Source organism: Acomys minous (assembly GCF_964271855.1).
Source record: "Acomys minous genome assembly, chromosome: 2".
Classification (NCBI taxonomy): Eukaryota; Metazoa; Chordata; class Mammalia; order Rodentia; family Muridae; genus Acomys; species Acomys minous.
Genome location: NC_140484.1, coordinates 25,211,424 through 25,234,773, shown reverse-complemented (window position 1 = coordinate 25,234,773; position 23,350 = coordinate 25,211,424). Strand labels below are relative to the sequence as shown.

Below are 23,350 nucleotides of genomic sequence, written 5' to 3'. Positions count from 1 at the left end.
AACACAGATATTGACATGTGACATGTCAACAAGGCCATGATTTTTAAGGTTGAGTGGCTATAACAGAAGGCAGACTTAACAAGTTTTCTATCTCCATCCAGCAAGGGTGCCTTCTGAATGTATGCATATTAACAGCAAAAGGCTTTGACTATTGGCAGATGATGGCAGATAGTTGGGACAGTTATAATATTTGTCTCTAGATGAGTGAATGAGAAGATGTACCAGAATTAAATCTTTGATGTTAGGAGATTCTGGGTATGGAGGCTTCAAATGGTATTCATCATTAGAATATTGTTATACTTGGACTTAAAATGTCTCCCAAAGGCTCTTGCTTCTTCCCAGAGTGGTGATGTTGGGAGGTCGTGGCGTCGTTGAGAGATTGTGAACCCTCTAAGAGGTCAGTGGTGGGACATCTTCAAGGAATTTGAAGTGCATTCTTGAAAACCTAGCCTGCTGTCCTTTCTTCCCTCCCCTTCCTCAAGGCAGGTGTCTTTGCTCTTCTGAGTTCTCTGTTGGTAAGCTTTGTTTTGTCGAAGGCCCAAATGCAGCAGAGCCAATTGGTCATGAACTGAAATCTTCAGAACTCTCTGCCAAGATAAAATCTCCTTTTCTAAGTTGGTTTATCGGGAACATTTGTTATGAATGGTAGGCATTTAGCATAGGAGCATACCATGCAGAAGACACTGATGGTCTGACGGGGCTGGCCTAGGTGGAAACATCAATTGTGGAACCCTCCTTAGACAGGTGAACTGCTTGCCTTCATGCAACTATGGTAGATAGTTTCCAGGACAACCCACAAAATGCCTGCTGCCTAGTGATTCCATTCTTGTGTCGTTTCTTCCCACAGTGAATACTCCACATCAGAGTACTGTGGAGAAACTAATGCAAGGCCTCTGAGACTAAGTTGTAAAGTGCACTGTGGCCCTAAAGAGAGATCAGTCAAGGAGTAGGGAAGGTACAGGAGATGGTTAATAAAGAAGAAAGGGAGAGTGCGGGCCATAGTTATAATTCTACTACAGGGACACTCAAGTAATCCTATGGAATGTCTCATGTAAAGAGAACTGAGCTTCCTGCCAGTTATTAGCACTAACATGACAGTCAGTGAGTCAAGGGGAGACAAACCTGTTCTTTTGGATCCCAAGTGTGGGATCGGAACAGTCTTGTGAGAGAACAGGTGAGGTTAATCCACTAGAAGACCAGCCACCTCATGTGAGAGCTTGATTGTTGCCAGCTGAAAAGATCCCGTGAACAGACTCTGGGAGGAGTTATATAAATGAGCCCAGAACTGGAGGTGAGGCTTTTTGGAGCGTTTGGATAGTTTTGGCTGTTCATCGCTGCACTTCGAGATGCTCCTAGAGAGAACCACTCGAGGGAAGGCTTTTGGGGCTCTAGCTCCTGCTGAGGCTCTGGGTTCTGGTTACTCCAGGTTCCAGCAGAAGAAATCCTGCTGATTATGCCAGGAGAATTGCTCCTTGGAACTGATATCCTTATGGTTTTGTTATTGTGTTCCTTAATCCTCTTTTCCTATTGGTTTAGTTAGTCAGGTTACAAGTATTGTATGCTCGGTTATTAAGTTGTAATAAAATGTACTGGTTAAGAAAATTGAGTTACAGGTGAGTGAGTCATGGAAAAAGTAGACCCTGAATAACAGCCAGTGTCTTCACTACAGTCACACACATGGTGCTGAGCCAAGAACGCTCAGGCAAACTGGTTCTGGATTCTCGAGAACTGGGAAAGAGAATAGTAAATATTGTTTTAAACAATTGTGTGTAGAGCAATTTGTCATATAACCACCCTGCTGCTTTGCCTAATTGCTAGAGAATGTAGAATCCAGAAGAGGAAAATGTGCACAAAAGGCCAGACATTCTGAGCTACTAACCTTCAAAGGGCACAAAGGGAGAATTTTAAATGGGACTGTGAAATTAAAAGGAACTTCCAGAATCTTCCTGAAATGCTATTACTAGTTAGGAAATGGGAATTTAACATAACACAAACAGGAAATCAGTTCCAGAAATTTAGTTTGTTGTGTGTATTCCAAGGATGTGAGACTCTTCAATAAACATACAAGAAAAGGTTTTAAAAATATTTATTTTTTGTTTTATCTGTATGAGTGTTTTGTATGTATGTGTACCACATGTGTGCCTGGTGCTTGGGGAAGTCCAGAAGAGGGCATAGGATTCTTTGAAAGTGGAGTTACAGATGGTTGAGGACTACCATGCTGATGGTTGGAACTGAAGTAGGTCTCTACAAGATGAGGAAGTGCTCTTACCCAATGAACCATTGATCCAGCCAACAATAAAAACATTTGCAAGATCCCCTGGGCAGAAGCATTTTCTCTCTCTTACATGAGTCCATAAGCTGTGAACATGGTCAGAAAAGCAAGGTCTCCAACTGTCTTCCCTCCCAAATCTGAGCTGCCTAACTTAGAGTAAGCAGGCTATGATGAGTTGGTTCTACAAATCAACACATGCCAGAAGAACTACCGATGAGCAGAGGATTCTTCTGGACTTATGAGTCCTATGGAAATATGGAAGTGTCTCGCTGTTATGAAGATACAATGTCATTGTTTTTGTCATTCTAACTAAAGTGAGGAATAGTGGTAAGTGAGCATACACATATTTATCTGTGCATCTCATTTAGTTTCTATGTAATTCAGTCTAATGCTGTTGTCAGACCAGGAGAAATTGGCTGCTATGATATTAATAAGCATAAATAAAATATATATCTATTGGAAAGCATTATGGATCCTCTGAAGTTCCAATACCATCATGAGGAAGAGTGTGAAGTAAATGGACTTTTGTGACCAACTTCTAGAGGCTACTTGAGACAAGTTTCAGGACACTGGAAGCCTGCAACAAACTCTTCAATCTGTATTGAGTTATAACACAGCCAGGGCCATTCTATTCTTTTGTAAACAACATAAAAACTCATTTCTTTCTTCAAGACTGTCACTGGGCTCTAGTGCCCTCTAAAATATATCATCACTGGGACTTCCCATATGGTGGTTTTAGGTGCCCCCTGGTGAGAAGCACGCTCAATATCTGTGCCCTGTAGACATGCCAGGGCCACAAGGCTTGATGGGTCACAGATCAGCCAAACAGATGGTGACTCCACATAAGGGAAGACTTTTCAACATTCATTACCCTCATACTGTCTGGTGCGAATAGAGGCAAGCCTGTGTGGCATGCTCAGGGTCTGATACCCCAGACAAGAACACCAACCATTGCTCACAAGGAACGTTCATGTGTAGAAGCTCAGTAATATTTACAAAATAAATTTAAATCTCTGTTGAGGTCATTAGTTTTGTTCAGAAAAAAAAAAAACCCTGAAGTTTAGAAGTAGGAGCTGACACACTCAAGGCCACACATCTAGTGAGAAGCAAACGTCTATGACAAGGCTAGACCTGTTGATTTACCCAACACTTAAGCTGCTTTTTCCTTTTAGTTATATTTATATTGTAAGCATAGTAGCAGAATCAACGAGAATATACTTTGTGTGTGTGTTTTGAGACCGGGTCTCACTACTTAGTGCAGGCTGGCCAAGGTGCTTTTAATGTAGCCTGAGCTGGCCTCAAGCTTGTGATGATCATCCTGCCCTGCCTCTCTAATACTAATGTAACATAATTCAGTATTAGACTGAATTACAATGAGATACTTCAAGAATGCTGGCACATAATTCAGATTGTTCTTTTTCTTTTCATTCTATTAATGTTGTTGTTGTTGTTGTCTTTCTAGGCAATGTGAAGATGAATTCCTCTTGTTACTTCCTTTCGGTTATGTTCTTCTGTAAATTCCCTGAATTTTCCCAGGCCCTTTCTCTCTCATAAAAATCTTTCACCTCTCTCTACCTATGTTTCTCTTTTTTTACCCCCACTGCTCTAAAACAGTAAGAGATCTAGAGTTCAGGTGGAGCATTATATTAAGTTTCTGATAAGATTAATTAACTAACTGATTATAACTATTGAAGCACTGGGATGGAATGTGGGGAGAACACCTCTAGGTAAACACTACTTGACTTGAATTTATCCATTAATAACTCATTGGTTTTAAGTCGTCACAGTGGCGCATGCCTGTTATATCAGCACTTGGAGAGGCAGAGGCAGGCATATCTGTATGAGTTTGAGACTAGCCTGATCTACAAAGAGAGTCCAGGGCAAGTGTGTGTATGTACACACACACACACACACACACACACACACACACACACACACACACACACTGGCATTGTTTTAGTCTTATATATCTAACCTATATCTCTGTATTCATATATACCTATATATGTTAACCATAAGTAGTTCTTTACATCTTTTCTAAAACTAGGCACTCATCTAAAACCTTAAAGAATGGAGCAATAAAATAACATTTTGTAAGATCTTTGTGATGAATGATAAAGTTGTCATTGTACTGGAAGACAAACTCTTATAGGACACAGTGAGCACTGTGGTGACATGAAGGCTTAGGAATTGGATACCACCAGTTTTTTGCCCATGAGATATGAAGAGAACTATTCTAGATAAGTTGTAGAATTATTTTTCTTAGTAAATTTTATTTTGTTTTTTGTTTTTGTTTTTTATTTATCTACATTGTATTTTGATTCCTCTTCCCATTTTCTCCCTGAGGACTATCTGTGAGAGCCCCCCCCCCCCCCGCCCCAGAATCTATTTGTCCTATTTATTGGCTTTGTTTTTGTTTAATATAGCACAGACTTGATCTGCGTTGTCCACGTGACTGGAGACTGATGGGCTCACCAATGGGCAGACAACTGGACAGCATAGTTCCCCATCTCTGTTGATTGCCCAAAGATCATCAAGTTACGGTAGGGCCTCATGAATCCCTTCCCCAAAATGGCCATTCTAGCAAAAGCAATCTACAATTTCAAAACAATTTCAAGTCTCAGAGACATTCTTCACATATATACAAAATAATCTCTTTTCTTGATTTTTTATTTATTAATTTATTTAATCACTTTACAGCCTGATTGCAGACCCCTCCCTTCTCTCCTCCACTCCTACCCTCACATCCCCTCCCTTCATTTTTCCTCCCCTTCTCCTCAGATAAAGGTACCCTACTACCCTGGCACATCAAATCTCAGTAGGACTAAGTGCTTCTTATTCCAATGAGGCCAGGCAAGGCAGCCCAGCCATGGGAAAGGGATCCAAAGGCAAGCAACAGAGTCAGAGACAGCCCCCCTCCAATTGTTAGGGGACCCACATGAAGACCAAGCTGCACATCTGCTACACATGTGTAGGGAGCCTAGGTTAGAGATGGCTCAGCTGTTAAAGGCTAGGCTCACAATTGAAAAATGTAAGAAAATGATCTTAAAATCACAAAAGGCCAAGGTAGCCAAAATAATCCCCAGCAATAAGAATACTGTGGGAGGCATCACCGTACCTGATTTCAAGCTATACCACAGGGCTAGAGTAATATAAACTGCACAGTATTGGCATCAAAATAGACATACAGATTACTGGAGTTGATAGAGTGTACACGCACACACACACACACACCACACAAGTTCACAAAACTACAGCTATCTAATTTTTGACAAATAAGCAACAAATATATATTGACTGGAGAAAAGATGTATCTACAACAAATGCCTGCAGACCTCAGCATGTAAAAGAATGAAACTGGGGCTGGAGAGATGGCTCAGTGGTTAGTTAAGAGCACTGTCTGCTCATCCAGAGGTCCTGAGTTCAATTCCCAGCAACCACAGGGTGACTCACAACCATCTTTAACAAGATCTGGTACCCTCTGCTGGCATGCAGGTGTACATGCAGACAGAGTGCTCATATACATAAAATAAATAAATCTTTTTTTTTAAAAAAAAGAATGAAACTGATTCCCTTTTTCTCTTTTATTTTGAAATTAAAACAAAAACAAACAACAAACAAGCAAACAACAAACTCACAACAATATAGACTTGCTGTCAAAGTCCAGTAATTCTAGCCATTTGAGAAACTGAGGCAGAAGAGCTGAAAGCTTAAGGCTTGTTTGAGTTACAAAGCCAATCTAGACAAATTAGTGAGTCTGTATCTTAAGATGAAAGGAAAGAAGGGACCATGGGTCTAGCCCAATGACAGAGTGTTTGCCTGCCATTCAGGAAGATGTGGCAAACGAGGTGACTCATGTCTATCACTGTGTGTTGTCATGTCTGGATTCATGCTTGCCACTTCTGTGTCCATTTACCTCCACCTCAAGCCATTCCTAAGAGTGAGAATCATGAGGAGAAAGGCCCTAGGTCCCTGGTGATGTGCAGAAGCTGGAGGGTCAGGTCTTCTAGAAATACACAGTTTTGCTTCTGTTAATGGAAGCTAGTACATTCTCTGTTGTTTAGGTAAGTCTCTTTCCATGCTTTTGTTAGCTTTAAACAAAAGCTGCTTAATTCGATAGGAAAGTTCGTGTCCCCAGAGCAGCTTGTAGTCTTCACTGTCACAGCAGTCAAGTGTCTGTTTCTTAAAAAAAAAAAAAAAAAAAAAAAAAAAAATATATATATATATATATATATATATATATATATATATATATATGGAGGAGAACTCCCAAGTCAGTCCCTGCTCAAGCAGGGTGACCCCCAGACTCAATGTGTCATCCACCCCCAGGCTAGTAGGTGATGCCCAGGCCTTGAATCAGTGAAAAACCCTTCCTTCTTCCACAGCACTGACCCAAAGACCGAAGTGGCCTCTGGGGACCTATCCCAATTCTGTCCAGGCCAGCTGAAGCCCCAGCCAGGCTCCTGAGGACACTGCTGCTGTGGTGGGCATAGGCACGGTATGACAAGAAAGGCTGGCCTGTGAAAGCAGCAGAGTGTCCCCAGGAGCTTGCAAGGCCAGAAAAGGACAGTTTTCAACGATAACCCCAGACACCACTTTTTTTTTCTCTAAGTATTGTTTTTTTTTTTAAATATGAATTTCTTTGGCTCTTTTAAAGCATTAGGCATGCCTGGGTCTGTCTACTGCCTTGAAGGCAAAGAGAAGGAAGTGGGTAGGGAGTAATGAGCAGCTCAGATGGTCACATATAGAAGACAGCTTAGGTTGTGAGCATTGCTAGCCATGTAACTTTAGTTCCTGCTGCTGTGTGCAGCAGCAAACTAGCTCTTAAGACTGAATATCTGGTCTTCTTAGACACTCTGAAGGACTTGGAATATTTAAAAGTAGAAGTAGAGTAACAATGGGTAATGGGTTCAAAAAATGGGAAATAGAGTGTGTTTACAAATGGAATTGTTAAACCACTTCTGAGCACAGCTTTCTGTCTGTGCTTATTCAGTGAATTGAGGCAGGCAGGCAGGCAGGAAGTGAGTGCGGTGATTTGCAGGAAGTGAGTGAGGTGAGCTAGAGTCTGTTAGAGAGCTTCAGTTTGGTCATTACCGTGTATAGCATGGGCTGGCCACGTAGCTGCTGTACTGTTGTGTATGTTGTGTGTACACAGGTCAAGAGTCTTCATGTCATGATCTCTCGCTCATAGATCTTAAAAAAGATGGTCTAAGCTGCTTGCTTTTGTCAGCTTCACACTAGCTAGAATCACCTGGGAGGAGGGAACCAAGGCCAAGGAACAGCTTCTGTCAGGTTGGCTATGGGGCATTTTCTTGGCTGATGATTGATTTAGGAGGATCAGGAGACTAGGACTCTCTGATCTATGTATAGGAAAAAAAATAGTGCTCAGCAGGCATCTATACAGGAAAAAGAAGTAAAAACTCAGAGTCTAAAGAAATGTGCAAAGGATGCCAAGCCCCATGAATAAGAAAATTAACATGTGAAGAGGAAGTTGAATAGAGATTAGATACCAAGATTTGCCATAATGAATTCCTGTGGTTCCCAAAGCTGAAGTCCCCCTGGTCAGTGCTTGGGTCTTGTCTTTCTCTGTTGTCCTGCCAGGGGAGAGCTCAAGTGTAGGGGGTGGGAGGTGGAGGGTGGGGGTGTGGTGTGTGGGAACTTCTCCTCACTCTGTCATAAAGATGCACTGACTTTCTTTCTCTCTCAGATGAAAATAAGATTTCCTGGTCCCTGAAACTCTTCCAGGCACTATTCACTCATTTCCATGTTTTAATTCACAGTGAGCCAACGGTCTGAGGCATTCTGGGTGGAAACATTTGTGTGTCTGTGTCCACACACTGACTTACTGAAACAGCCCTCAAATTGCCTTTGTTTTCTTCTGCCTTTCAATTGAAAGATAGCATTCATACACCCTAAAGAGAAGGTAGACTGGGTGGAAGCAATGCAAGAGCTAATGTGTGCATAAAAGACATTTCAGGGAGGCTATAGTGTCATCAGGAGGGTTCCCTTTCCTTAGAACCTTTCGGTCACACTGGAAAAGCCTGGCTCACATTTCTAAATGACTTTTGAGTTGAACCCAAGTCTGCTATCTCCCTACAAAGCATTTACAAAAAAAAAAATGAGTCTCCTCAAAGAGTTGACAAAAGCGTTCATCGTCACACACACACTTTTTTTTTTAAAGCAAGAACGGAGACCCTGATAAAACACATTTGCTGGGCTAGGTGGGATGTTTAGCCTCTCAGTTCACCGAGCCACTCTATTTAGAAAAGCATCTCAAGGAGTTAAGAATACAGAGTTCGCAGTGCCTAAAAGGGGCATTGTCATAGAAATGTTGGAATTACAGTTTTTTTTTCCCCCTGAGTGATTCTGACCCAGTAGCTCCATGAACCCAGCAAGTGTTTGAAGCTCCTTCCTTCTCTGACTGAAAGCCAGCCTGTATGACAGTGCCTTTCTTCCTCGCAGGGGAAAGCAAACTTGCAAAATGGCTGGCTAGGTCCAACCACACCGACTCTGCCATGTTCTCTGTGCTGCAGCCCCCAAATCTCTGAAAGCCTTTCTCTGACTCACAGTCACATTTGTCTTTGAGTCTTGCCTTGGCTGCTTCCTGTGTGACCTCAGGTGAATTAGTTCTTTGAAGACTCCATATCCTTATGTAAAGAATAAAGGAAATGGCGACAAAAAACAACACCCATTCCATAAGAAGTAAATAAATTAAAGCTGTAGCATCCCGGATGGAAGGAGATACTTCATGAGCTTCTGTCGTGAAGGAAGTTGCAGGGGTCTCATGCATGCAGTCTGGGGAGATTATTAAGAAGATAGTTTTGGATTATTATCCTAAAGATCCTGAGCAGTGGTTCTGATGTTGAGGTTGAAGGATCTTTATTTTCAGCGAGTCACTTAGCTGACCCCCACACAGTGCATGGTGAGAACCACTGAAAAATGCAGGATGCTCCAGGGCTCTCTGTGGGCTCTTTGGACTCCAGTCTAGGGCACGGAGACAAGAACCAGGCAGCATTGCAAAGGCAAAGGACCGTGGTTTGCTGAGGAGAGGATGCAGAGAGATGGGAGCTGTGACAGCCCAGAGGCTGATAAGCACAGCATTTCAGGAACTGGAAGAGAGGGGGAAATGACAAGGAAGGAGAGATAGACTACTGAAGAAGGAAGTGGGAGTTGCAGGTTAGGAAGTAAAGGAGTTAACCAAGGAGGCTGAGGGCATGGGACATCAGTTAGGAGGGGACTATTATGGCACTGCACCTAGCAGCTCAGAGGCTAGCATGCATATTAGGAAGCAGCTGGCAAGCTTCAGGCCCGGGCTTATTAGGACTTAGATTAAGGTGACAGCCATCAGAACAGAAAACCAGCAGTCATACCTCTGGGGAGTGTTAAGAATCTCCTTGCGGCATTTTAAAAAGTGTAGAAGTCAGGAATGGAGAACCGCACAGACCCGAGGAAGCAGTAAAGATGGCCATTTTACCACTGGTAGTGGACACAGATTTTTCCCTGAAGCTCCAAAGAGTGGAGTCTGCAAGTACTGAGTACTGGTAGTAATTGTTAGAAAGAGTGCTTTGAGTATTGACGCTCATTCATTTCACCTCTCCAGTGGTGGCAGAGGTCTTCCTTGACTCCATTTTGTTCTTCAAGATCTTTACCCAACACAGTTGTTATGCTAAGACAATGGGAGGAGAGAGAAGAGGTCCCCACCTCTGTTTCTCTGTCTCTGTCTGTCTGCCTGTCTGTCTGTCTGTCTGTCTCTGTCTGTCTCTGTCTGTCTGTCTCTGTCTGTCTGTCTGTCTCTGTCTCTCTCTCTTTCTGTCTCTCTCTGTCTCTCTGTCTCTGTCTCTGTCTCTGTCTCTCTCTCTCTCTCTCTCTCTCTCTCTCTCTCTCTCTCTCTCTCTGTGTGTGTGTGTGTGTGTGTGTGTGTAGGGCTTCCTGTGTGGTCTTTGGCCTTGGTGTGCTAAGATCAGCCACAGGGATATGGAAGCCTTCAGGCTGCTCCCTCTGCAGCGCTGGCTGGTTCTATCCTGGGGAGCAGAGAACTGAACAGCTGGGAGATGCAGGGTGCCTACTCATCTCTTTGCCTCTGAGTTTTATTCTTAGGTGTGATGTGGAAAGCAGTGGGAAAATCCATATGGGGAAATGAATTTTCTAAAGGAAGATGGATACTAGGTTTTGATTGCTATGACAGCAGTCCTTTCACCGGCACTGGGAACAAGCTGTCCTTGGGAAGTAGCAGGAATATATTGGTATTAATTTCATACTCCAATGCAGCATTACAGCTCTGTAATTTCTCCTAAATGGTTTATTTCTCTAGTTCCATCATGGACAGAATGTTTAGAGAACATTATTATTATACTTGTGACTCATATTTTCCAATTTTTAACTGCATTTGCCTTTAATCTGGCCAGGGACTTTTTCAAACCAGCTTAATTGCTTCTTCATAGCAAACCTTTGCATAATGCGTTCCCTGTACTTTAATTCTCCCTTCCTTTCAATTTGTAGTATATTTCTAAACATTTCTCACTTTCTGCTTTAATTTTTGTCTCCAGTATTTTTTTTTCCTTTGCAGGAAAGGATCCTGTGATAGAGACACATTTCAGGCGAATAGTCAAGTAGGTGACAAAAAATCATTTTAGAACTTGATTCTGTAGCACAATAATACGATATATTCTTCTTTTACTGGGACATTTTCCTCTCTGATTACTGAAATGCAAGTACTAATTTCTAATTAGGAGACCCATTAATGTAAAAGTTAAATCCTTCTTAGGAAAAAAAATAGTAAGCATCACCTATATGCAGTTGAAGATGTGTTTATCTGATTGACTCTCTCAGGAACATTGTGAAAAGGCTATTATTGCAGTTTAATATGAAGAGAAACAAGTCCAGGAAAGTTATGAATACTACTTATAGTCAGTGGGAAAATTGCACTTTCTCAATATTTGATTTGTATACTATCATAGGGAGATTTTGATAAACGTCGAATTATCATATATTGTTGTCTCTCTTTTATTCCATATAGTTCAGTAGCTGGGAGAGATGAGAGGACATAACGCATTCTTTGTGTGAGTGTAAATTATGTAGCAGTGACCGGACAATGATGTAGAGACCCCAGAATGTGTTGCTAAGTAATTGTGAACTGAAATCATTGATCTCAGATACAGAGATACAGGGCATGTTGGGAAATGGCTCGTTCTGTTTAGCTGTTACAGCACACTTCCTGAGACTGAGTGAACATCAGAAACTTTTTGCTCACAGTCTGAAGGCTGGGAAGGCTAAGATCAATGCTTGGGCAGAGTCACTGTCTGCAGAGGGCTGACCACCACTTCACAGGTGGCATGTGCTCTGTCCCTGCATGGCAGAAGTGACAACTCCATTGTATCAGTTCCTTTTCTGTTTTGCTGTGGTAAGATACCCCCTCCCCCGACACCCAAAATGTAAGGAAGCATTTATTTATTTTTTTTATTATAGTTACTTTAGATGATGATTTGAGGGGAGTTAGTCCATCATGGCTGGAAGGAATGTTCATGGGAGTGTGAGGCAGCTGGTCATATAGTGTCTGTTTTAGGAAGCAGAAAGATGAGTGCCAATGAGCTTCTTCCCTTTTTTTTTGTTTTAAAGCGTAGGGTCCCAGCTGATGGCAGTCGTCCACGCACATCGGGAGTGTGTCTTTTATTGTCAGTTGAGCCTCTTTGGAAACATGCTCAAAGACATGCCCAGAGGTATGTCTCTCGTGTGATTCCAAGGTCAGGCAAGTTAAGGACACAGGTTACCTTTCACAGCCGGAGGCACAGGGAAGTTTGAGGAGGGGGTATTTTATTTGAGTACTGGTCCTTAGAGTGGCTCATTCTGACTTAATGACCTCTCAAATATTCTACCTTTTGATATTATTACACTTAGTACTAGGATCTAAATTATGATCCTAAATTATGACCCCTATTATGAGGGGATGGGGGTGGGGAGGGTTTCAGCATCCAGGCTTTAGAAGGAGCACTATGAAACCTTTATGTGGTCCTGCAATGACCACATCCCAAAGAAGGACTGAGATTCCGATGTGAAGCTGTGCTAGCAAAGTTTGGACAAGGAGCATTTCTGGCATCTGACAGCTGGAATAGGAGTCTTGGAAAACAGCATTGCAGAGGAAGATAGAAGAGAGCTTCCAGGTCCTCTCTGATTCACAACCGAAAGGAGTTGGCTTAGCTAACATATAATAAAATGTTAGAACCATGGGAACAGTGTGTCTAAGATGAGATGATAAGATTCCACTCAGGGGTTATTGCATAGCAGTAATATGTTCACTGTAGACTCTTCTCTGAATGTATTTCAGGCAAATGCTACTCAGTTGAAATTGAGGATTCAGGAATAAAGCTCTGGACTAAGAGACAGGGGCATACTTGGCAGGATAATGACTGAGATACAGCATCATGAAGCCAGGAGTGGCGGCACATGTCTCTGATCACAGTACTTTGGACACAGAAACTGAAGACTCAGTTCAAAGCCAACGTTGGCTAAACTGCAAGTTCAAGGGCAGCCTGGGCACCGCAAAACTCTCTCAAAACAAAAGCAGAACATCAACAATGAAGGTATTAACATGAGAGATTTGGCTGAGCCACTGACAGGGACATGGTACTGATAGTGATTTGAGATCCATGAATATAGCGGGTGGCTAGAGAGGATGGACAATTATTACTGGGATGCTACTCCTTTGATTGACATGGGATGTGGGAAGCAATGTGGAGCTTATATATATATATATGATATATTGTCATACACTGATTTTTTTCATTCCATGTAATATGATTTGCACATTTAGTCTGGCCTTAGCATTTGATTTGTCAAAGACTGGAACAAAGTAGGAATATTTACCATGGGAACAAGCTATGTCCAGTCTGGAAGGACCATAAATAAAAAGAGGCCTGTATTCTATAAAGAAAAATGTGGACCTGTGGGAGAGACAGAGAGAGAGAGGGGAGAGATAGATAGATAGATAGATAGATAGATAGATAGATAGATAGATAGATAGAGATATTAGCCTAGTAAGATATGCCAGTCTGTTCTCAAAAGAGTAGCTGGTGGATACTTAGAAGATGTAGCATTCATGTCAAAGATTGTCTGCCTCTCTTACTTGTACTTTATCCTTCTTATTTTCCTGTCTTCAATCCAATTCTCTGAGACCTTCCAGGAGCATCTTCTTTATTAATCTACTGGTCCAGAGTCAGGGCCCAGCTCTGTAAATGTCTTTGGGGAGGGGGGGGGAAGACCACAGGTGTTGATCAGTAAACCTCAGAGTAGTCCCATCATTATGAACCATTCTGATCCTGGCTCAGCCCATGTGTATGAAACAGGATGTTTCCCAGGGGTTGCTTCCTGGAACAGCAGTATCTGGAAATATTCTAGGATGAGAGCATTGTGACTATGTATGTTTGGGTGGTGGCATATATTATATTTTGGTTTTAGAGATATAATGTAAATGCGAGCAGTTGGAGGATCCAAGGATTCCTATAAGATAGTAAGAGAAAATTCTTCCAAAAAGTTTGCCAAAGTTACATGGCCTAATACTTACAAAATTTATGTAGAATAACACTCTATTGTAGCTTTGTATATGATATTATTTATATCATGGCTTTTGTTTAAGTTGTTAGGCCAAGTAAAATTTGCCGATAGCTTAAATTAAAGTGTATTCTGCAAATAAACATTTTATTTTGATATGGCATTGTCATGACTTAGAAAGGCTCTCTTACATCTGTACAGAAGATTTTTAAAGATTCTATTTGTAGTTATTTCACACTGGGAGGAGAATAAGTAAGAGTGGGTCCAAGCGTATGGTAATTTTCCTCTAGAATTTTATTCAGAGAGGATGCTATTTTTGGAAATGCAAAGTAAAGCACGGACTGAGTTTATTTTCATTGGAGATGCACAGTGAGATAGCAGTAGCTATGCTGGTTAGCATGACCCAATCTGAGCAGTGTTGATTCGGTGAAATTCTCACGTAGGAGGAAGATACAACTGTTTGTTCCAGTAGTAATTAGACCTCTCCTGTCAGTCAGTGATTAAAGAAGAGGAAAATGAAGTCCCTCTTTGTATGTTGTGATCTGACGGGGGAGAGGTTCTTGCAGGCTGATGAATTCATTACTTTGTGAGGGTATAAAAGGGAGGCCTAAGAACACCTGAGCCATGTGCACAAGTCACGTACCACGAGTTTGTGATGGAGTGTAGTTACAACCTTTATGCTTACAATCTGAATGCACTCAACCATGCATACAGGATGGCTCAGGTAGCAGTGAAACACACGGGAAATGGCTTCCTAGTGCTGGTGAGTTTGATGTCCACTGCCCTGGGTATGCCCAGGAGGAAGAAAGAATGAGAGGTGTGGTGCTGCCTTGTCCTTTTCCCCCAGGTGCCTCTCACAGCTCTAGCTCTGTGGGGGAGCAGCAGACATGAGTGGTTTCCCTCCCCCTACCCCCACTGTGGCCTTGAAGCACAAGTCAGCCTCTCTCCAACTGAATCTCAGCTGCGGCCAGTGACCTGTTCTTTCAGTCTCATTAAAGAGATTGCATTTCAGGAAACAAATACCTTTCCAAGAGATTGTTCAAGGATAGCTTAGTTATACTAAGCAATTTTTCTCTATGCAGGCTTCAGAGCTTAGCCTCTGCAGAAAAGACAACCTGTCAAACTGGGCATTTCCTTTACTTACTGTCTCAAGCTGAATCCTATTCCTTTGACTGTCTTCTCAAGTAAGGAGCCTTACGGATAAGCTGAGTAAAGCTTCAGAACACTCACAAAATATATATTTTTAATACTTTACAAGTATTTATTTTATATTTTTTATATTTTATATATTGTAACAAGTATATTAATTATATTCACCTACCGCTATGTCCATCCAACTCCCACTATTTAAAATCCATCCGCTATTTAAATTCCTGTTATTCATAATCTCTTGATTTCTACTTACGTTGCCCATATATAAATGAGTACATGGCCATCCACAACAGTATGAGAAACATACCAGCAGCCACATTCTCAACAGAGAATGTCTCTCTGTCCTTTCTCAGTCATCAGTTGCCAGGAATCCCTCCCATGGGCAGGGGATAGGTGGCAGCATGAGGGCACCCTGTCCTTCCATGCTGTTGAAAATTTGATTGACTTGATTTTTGTGCAGGTAGCTACTGAGCTGATGTGAGTTGGTGTGCTCATCAGCTATGTCTTATGCAGAATCAGTCTTTCCCAGCTCTCTTTCTCAGTCTCTGGGTTCTTACATTCTTTCCACCTTCTCTTCTGTGAATTCCCCTGAGCTTTATAGATGGTAGGGTGGGGATTGATGTAGCTGACCATCCACAGCTGAGCACTCAGAGTTCCACACTTGGACCAGTTATTATGAGTCTGTGTGCCAACTACTGCCCACTACAAAAAGAAGTTTCTCTGGCCAACGTTGTGAGCAGAATAAATGTATAAGAGTTAACATAAATATTCCTGATGTGGTTTTCAGTATGCTCATCTGGCAAAATAACAGTAGGTTTTCTCTCCTCTAGGGCCAATAATATCCCCAGGCATGGGCTTTTCACAAGGTTTACAACACCAGACATGAAAGACGTGAAGCAGGAGTGTATCCAATCAGAGATTATTTGGTTACCTCATCATCTTCATGACAATATTGTACCAGAGGACACATCAGGCTAGAATGTCAGTGTTGCAGCGTGCAGGGTCCAGTGCTAGGTAAGACCATTGTATCTTATTTTCCCCTCCTAGCATCCTGCACACCACCTTCTGGCACCATGCCAGGAAAAAGTTGGCCCTTTGAAGTTGATTTCTCTATATGTGCATCCAAAGTAAGTGATCTCTTCAGCAATAGGGGCTTCCCTTCTTAACTGGTTACTAGGCAACCAAGACCAATGATAATAGACTGTGTTGTTTGGGATGCCTCTGGAGACTTCCTAACCAATACCTCAAAGGGAGGTATACCATTAACATTTTTACTTAATAACCCATGTTTTCTGGGAGCAGTATTGTCCACCACTTAAATTCTCCTTTGAAAATATATCTTCTAAAATTAGACACAGATTTTCACAGCGATTCGTTTATGGATCTACGGAGGAGAAGTCCCTGAAGATGGAGTGGGGTCAGGTGACTGTAGGCGACTTTCTTCTTTATCTGTTATACACAGCAGTAAGAATATTATTATCAATGGCCTGACCAACAGTGAAGACTTGTGGGAAGCTCTTCCTAGCATCATAATTCTTCAGGTTAACTTACATGAGTTGTCATTGTGTGTTTATTCATTTTTGAGTGGAACTCTTAATGAAAGCAGAAGTAAAAAAATTCATTAATAAAACCAAACAATGACAGCTCTCACAAGGATGCTGACTTATGATGGATAGAAGTTTTCAACTTCATATTGATACAAAAAGCAATATGTGCTTTGTAGGAAATTTACTGATTTTTGAATTCTTATCTTCCGCTATTTTGGCTTTATGTAGTGTGACACTCTGATGCTAATGAGCAGTGACATCAAGCTGCAGCTTTCATTCGGCCATCATGAAGGCAAACAACCAATGATCTGTGGCTTTCATGTTGCTAAGGTCTGATGCTGAGAAGTTTAGGTGCATGAAACATGTTTCTGATTCACAGTATGTTAAGTTTACAATGGCTTTGTCAGAATATAACCTCATCAAGAACCGAGGAGCATTCATGTTTGTACTTTGGAAATTCTAACTTAATGTAGAGCTACAACCTCCCTGTAAAGCTCCCCTGGTGGCATCTGTTTAGAATAGGAAATGAGATTATAGCAACTCTAAAGTAGATTGCTTTGTATATCTACATGTAACCATTGGCCACAGGCATCGATTTCTGAATCGCTGTGAAAAAAATGCAACCATTTGCTTTGATTGTTTTGTGCTTTAAACATAACGTTTCTTTCCATACATGCACAAATGTGTGAATACACATGCACACAAAAACACACACATGCACACACACACTCACATACATACATGACAAAATCTTAGAGGATACTTACGGAATAGTTGAATTTTTTAAATCAGATGCTCATAACCCGTTTTTATTTTTTTTAAACTTTAAAATAGATCAAAGACTTGATGAGACCAATAATCCCATGACACTAAGCCACCGGGTAGAAATAGGAGCTTCTCAGAAGCCAAGAGGTCAAATAATGAAAGAGTTTCTAGATAAATGGACACACTATAATGCTGAAGGATCCCAGGAGAGGCTCAGATGGGCCAGCAGCAGGTGATGTCAAGAAGCTTACAGAAAGAAAAGAGGCTAGTCTACTCTGGTCCCCCCATGCAGAGGATCTGGGAGGCACCAAGAAGGAGACCCCTTTCTTCTAGTTTTTGTCTTTACATTGGAAATAGAAGATAGTGAAATACATGCTCAGGTTCATGCTCTTAACCACCAAGGACCTGAGCATCAAGGAAGGAAAGATTGACTCAGAGCTCAGTATAGCAAGGGAGAGGCATACAGTAGAGTAGACAGAGGCTCGGGAGTCCTGTGAACTGAGGGAGCTGCAAGTTGCTCCCTGGAACTGTAGGAACTCTCTCTACAAGCCTGCCTTTATTCAGTGCTGCTGACAAAACACAGCTTTGCTCACTTTTCACCTTGATGTATTTTTCTTTCTGCTGTCTCTGCATGTCTCTCTTCACTGAACATCTATGATATTATCTCCATTATTTCTTTAGGCAGAAATTTCCTCCAAGCCTTCAGGCAGAAATTCAGGCAGCTGCAATTCTGTCTCTGGCCTTTCTGATTGATGGGACTTATCTTCAGATTCTACCCATGGCTTACACTGCTCGCTTCCCTTCAAACACCTATTGAGGGCTTCAGGGTACTGTCAAGGGGAGAAAGTGAAAGATGCGCCCGCATATACTGTGAACAAACTTGTTCCCTGCCCTTTCCAAATTCACACCTTGAGCTCCAACCTGCAGAGCACTCACCAGTTGTTGCTGTACCAGGGACTGCATATGTCAGGAGGAGGAACTCAAGGGCAGCTAGTGCCCTCTGAGGGCTGCCGGGCAGAAGGAAAGGTGACATGGAGTGAGGCAGTGAGCACAGGAACACAGGCGTCATGAAGGTAAAGAGTACAAGGAGGGTGGAAGGGGAGAAAGCGGAAATGAGTATTTGTCACCAGTGAGCATCCTGAGGTGGCTGCTGTATCTGGGTACAGGGATGGGAAGGCAGGCTGCATCTTTGCATTTCAGCCTGGCAAGGACCAAATGCTACTGGAACCACAGACGAAGACTCTTCTGACCACTCGACGTTTTTAATACTGATTAAAATAGGCGCATTGTTGGAATCTGATTTCAACCATTTATTTCTCGGCCTGACTCTGTCAACGGGCTGTGTAATCCTGGAGATCCCAATGCTTCAGCCCCACCCACGATATGATGGTCATTACGTACACACCAATTCAAAGAGAGAGAGAGAGAGGATGTGTGCAGTGCTCTGAGCACAGTGACAATACAGAGGCTGAAAACAAACTGGTGCAAGCAGACACAGGCAAGGGGACATTTCTCCCAGTGTTCAGCAGGTGTCTCTACCATGACCTATGGTACCCCTGATTCCTGGCTCTGTACTAAAAATAGAGCTCATTAGAACAACAACTTCTGTGAGGAGGGGGCTAGGAGGGAGTTTGTTGGAGCTGCAGTTGGCAGCGTTCTGAGAAAGCAGGAAATGGGGCATCTGCAGACAACCAACTGGCTGAGGGCTTGTTTTGCACCCCTGATTATTCATTTTCTGTGATCCAGAAATTGCCTAAATGTTTTAATTATGTTCCTTTTATTGTGTTTTAATGAGCTAATGAATTCTCTCACCCACTCCTTATTTTACAATGGACTGATCATTATAACACCCAGAAAATGTTTTAAATTGCCAGGAATCAAGATTTCACGGAACTTATTCTTGGGTAGTAGAAATGAACGTGCTAATTTCACCAGTTAACAGGCGTCTTTGAATACCCACTGTGTGGTGAGTCCAGGAAGAGATGGAAGTAGGATACAAAGAAACAGAAGAACACCTTATCTTTATCCAAAAGGGAAACAAGCCACATGCCATGTTTATTCTTTCACTGACTGAGCCCTGTTGAAGCCAGGCACTGTGCAGTGCATATTTAGATTGGATGTGGCAGGAATAGAAAATAAGAGGCAGAGATTAGAAATAGATGCCCTTGTGGTAATTGGGGCCAGATCGCACTTATATGGAAATAGAGCTGTTGGTTTTAAACACTGATATGGGAAGAGTCATATTGTAGATAGATGAGTTTGGGTGTCTATCATGAGGAAGATGAATCAGAGGAAGGGTTCTGGTCAGGATGAGCAGTTGTGATTTTTGAGGAGAAAATAAAGGCCGTAGAAGCAAAGACACATGGCTGACGCCTGAGAAATCCACTCTTAGTCTTCTTTTTTTTTCAAAAACAAAAGATTAAAACAACAACAACAACAACAACAACAACCCAGTAGCTTATAAAATAAAAAAAAGATAGATTTTTAAAAAGTAAGGAGAAAAGCTAGCAGATTTCCATGGTGGCAGGGCGGGGTGGCTCGAAACTGGCTTCTACCAGGTTCAGGGGAGTCTGACTTCACTTACAGCCCTGTGGGAGCAGAGTCCCATGTTAGGCTTTGCTTTAAGAGAACTGTGTACAAGTTAACAAGGACTAAGTCACGTGCCTGTTCCCTAGGGTGCTTGGGAATAATTCAGTGAAGAACAAGGGCCTCAAGCTGCCTAATGACAGCACTAGCTGCACATCAAATTTTCTGTGACCAGAAGTAACTCCTTCCCAAGATGTGCAGTAAGGACTCACTGGAGATTAGGAACGGGACAGAGAGAGAGAGAGAGAGAGAGAGAGAGAGAGAGAATATTTCCTGAGGCAACTACAGGTAGACTGAAATAAGGACATCTACAAGGCTTGAAGTAGCATCTCCTGGGCTCTGGAGAACTTCCCATTTGGATCAGAATAGTCAAAGGTCTACTGAGCACATTCTGGATGGCTCCCTCAGCTTCTTACCCCATCTCTTCCCAGGCTTCTTGTTTTCTTAATTTAAATCCAGTATATATGGAGAGTAAAATTGTTCTTTTTTTTTTCCTCACTAAATCCTGAATGCTCAAGGTTGTAGTTAAATCTGTAAGCCTAGGTGCAGTGGTGATGCCTTTAGTCCAAGCACTCGAGGAGGTAGAGGCAGGCAGATCGTTGTTTGAGGCCAGCCTGGTCAACAAAGGGAGTCCAGGACAGCCAAGGCTACAGAGAGCAACCCTGTCTCAAAAAAAAAAAAAAAAAAAAAAAAAAAAAAAAAAAAAAGAAAGAAAGAAAGAAAAGAAAGAAAGAAAAAACTCTAAAAATATGATACTTCTTTAAAATAAAGTAGTAACATTTGGAGATCAGTATTGGGGCAGCAAAAAGAAGACTAAAGAGTTCTCAGGTAAGGAGAAAGAGTCAATTGGTTGTGGATGTACAAGTTTAATCCCAGCATTTAAGAGGCAGAGACCGTGGATATCTGAGTTCATGACCAATCTAGTTATGTAAGGTATTCTAGACCAGCCAGGGGTTGATAGTGAGATCATTTCAAAAAAGAAGAAAAAAAAGGAGAAGAGGATGGGGAGGATAAGGAGGACAAAAAAAAATTAGAGGGATGAGGAAGGAGAGGAAGATAGTGTTCTTTGTGCCTTGGTCTGGGCTTCGGATGTCCTCAGGAAGGGAGTCCTGTTGTTTTAGACAATTCACCAACAGGCTTGGAAAGGAACATTTCTCTTGATTAGCTTACTCAACCAGAGAGCCGATGACTCATGTCTAGGAAGCTGCCTGCTCCTCAGGCAGCGCAACCCCTCAAAATGCCGTCTGGAGAGCCCCACCTTCAGAAGGAAAAGTCAGAGAACACTGAAAAGCGGGGATCTTCCCTGGGGGACATCCTGCACTGTTCTGGCAGCTTTAATTGGCATCTGAGAATCAGGGTAACTGGATAAAAGAGGTTTTGAAATGTGTACCATTTGAGTTGTCTTTAGGCATGTGCTGTAGCAAATCTTACTAGAGTGGCTCACATATTTTGAAACGTATCCTCGCTTAAGACGCGAGGAGGTGGACAGTCCTCCGTGGCTGCTGGATTTCTGGGAAGATGAATCGTGCGGCCTCTTTGTAGCACCCGTGTTGCATGTGGCTTGTGTGTTCTTTGCTCCAGAGAGGCAACTGCATGCTCACATTTCTGGGTTCCTGGAAGAATTTCTCTCACATTTTTTTTCACAACTGTGACACGGACGGAACTCAGCTGGCTCCAAGGAATGAAGCAACGTTGGTGCATGTTATATCCACCCCCTCTCTCGTGGCCATTTTGTTGTGTGAAAACTTCAGGGAACTCTCTACTCTGACTGCAGTGAGAATTAAATAATTCCAGGGCATGGAATATGGAGGATGCTCACAAATTAGATAATGCTCCAACTCCAAGAAGCCAAAAGTGGGGACACGTTAAAATGAAATATAGATGATTTTGAAATATCACTATACTACTTTAAAATTTTTTAGAGTTTTAGAGTTTTTTTTTAAAAACAATGTTTATTCACAGTTGGGAAACAAGATGAAATGGGACACATATTGCTCTGCTCTTCACAGATCCTTTAGTCCTCAGAACTGATAGCTTACAATCAACTGCTATAAAATACTTTGAGAGTAACATAGCTTCTGGAATCTGATTTCTACTGACATGTCTGTATCGATATATACTGGTATTAGTATAAAATGTCATGATAATTTTTACACACATCATCTCAGAATATCTATTCTAGTCTAAAATAGCCAGCCAAATAACCATCCCTCCTCCACTCAGAGGAAATCGGGAGTTGCTCTCTTGGAGAGGTGGCATGAAGGTCACACGGTGCCACGAGGAAAGAGATGGTCCTCCAAAAAAGTCACAGACCTTATGTGGCTGAATAGAAAGAATTTACTTTGCTTTGCCATCCATACCCCCATGAGGATGACAACCGGGTCTTGTTTATATCAGGCCTACGGGAGTGGTCACCTTATGAGGACACCTAGAGATGCTCATATTTGAATCTTCTAACAAAATAGGAAGCTTGAGAGCCTTAGAACAAAGCCAACCATTAACCAGCTCCATGCATGGGCACACACAGGAGTACCTACTCTTAAGCTATTGATATACTTAAAAACTATGTTTTTATTTTATGCACACTGGTGTTTTGCGCGTGTGCGCGCGCGCACGTGTGTGTGTGTGTGTGTGTGTGTGTGTGTGTGTGTGTGTGTGTGTGTATGTGTGGTCTTCTTAGAGGTACAGACAGTTGTGAGCTGCCATGTGGATGCTGGGAATTGAATGCTAGTCCTCTGGAAGAGCATTCAGTGCTCTTAACTGCTGAGCCATCTCTCCAGCCCAAGCTATTGATATTCTAGTCTTAGGACTTACTGCAAAACTATGACTACTGATTACCATAAAAAAGTACTGTTAAAAGGAGAAATTATGTTCTCTTATACTGCACACACACACACACACACACACACACACACACATACACACTTCTCTGTATGGTTAAATCATCAGTTTGCTTAGGTTATTATGCACTGTCAATTTATTATTCAGAGTTCAATCATGTAGCTCCTGTGATGACTAACTTTTGTTTGGATTAAAGTTGAATACATTAAAACTTTGTTTTAACTAAATGTTGTGTTCTCTTGGCATTTTAAACATGTGTGTCAATAATTTATACCAAGTGTTACACTAGCAGTACAAATCATTTTGCAGGTTAACACACACTTAGGAAGCCCGGTACTGTCATTTCCTACTGGGGCTGTCTCCACTCACTTGAATCTAGCATATGTCGTTTTTCTCCTTATAGTTTTTCTTGTCCATTGGCCTGGAAGTTCTGGTCACCACCCTACTGAAGAATCTTTATTTTAGAGGTATACTTCGTTCATCTTGGGTCTTCATTTTTACACCACGTATCTTGTATCAGTTTCTTGAGGAAGGGCTCTTAGAGGTATATTTTCTGACACTTGAATACACAATACATTTCTTTTGTCTTCCTTGACTTTCAATTATTAATTTGGCTGCACACAAAATCTATGGTCTACCTTTC

At 41.9% G+C, this 23,350-nt stretch overlaps 1 long non-coding RNA gene across 2 annotated transcripts in view; it reads left to right on the top strand.

Moving 5' to 3' along the window:
• The window catches only part of LOC311583591, a 34,915-nt gene that overhangs the window by 6,897 nt on the left and 4,668 nt on the right, over positions 1-23,350 (top strand). Inside the window, exons 3-4 of one of the 2 annotated variants that reach the window (XR_014774593.1) lie at positions 4,699-4,815; positions 10,839-10,881. The exons of the other annotated variant lie outside the window; for it this stretch is intronic. This is a non-coding gene — a long non-coding RNA (uncharacterized lncRNA). The remainder of the gene's footprint in view (positions 1-4,698; positions 4,816-10,838; positions 10,882-23,350) is intronic. 2 annotated transcript variants of the gene reach the window in all.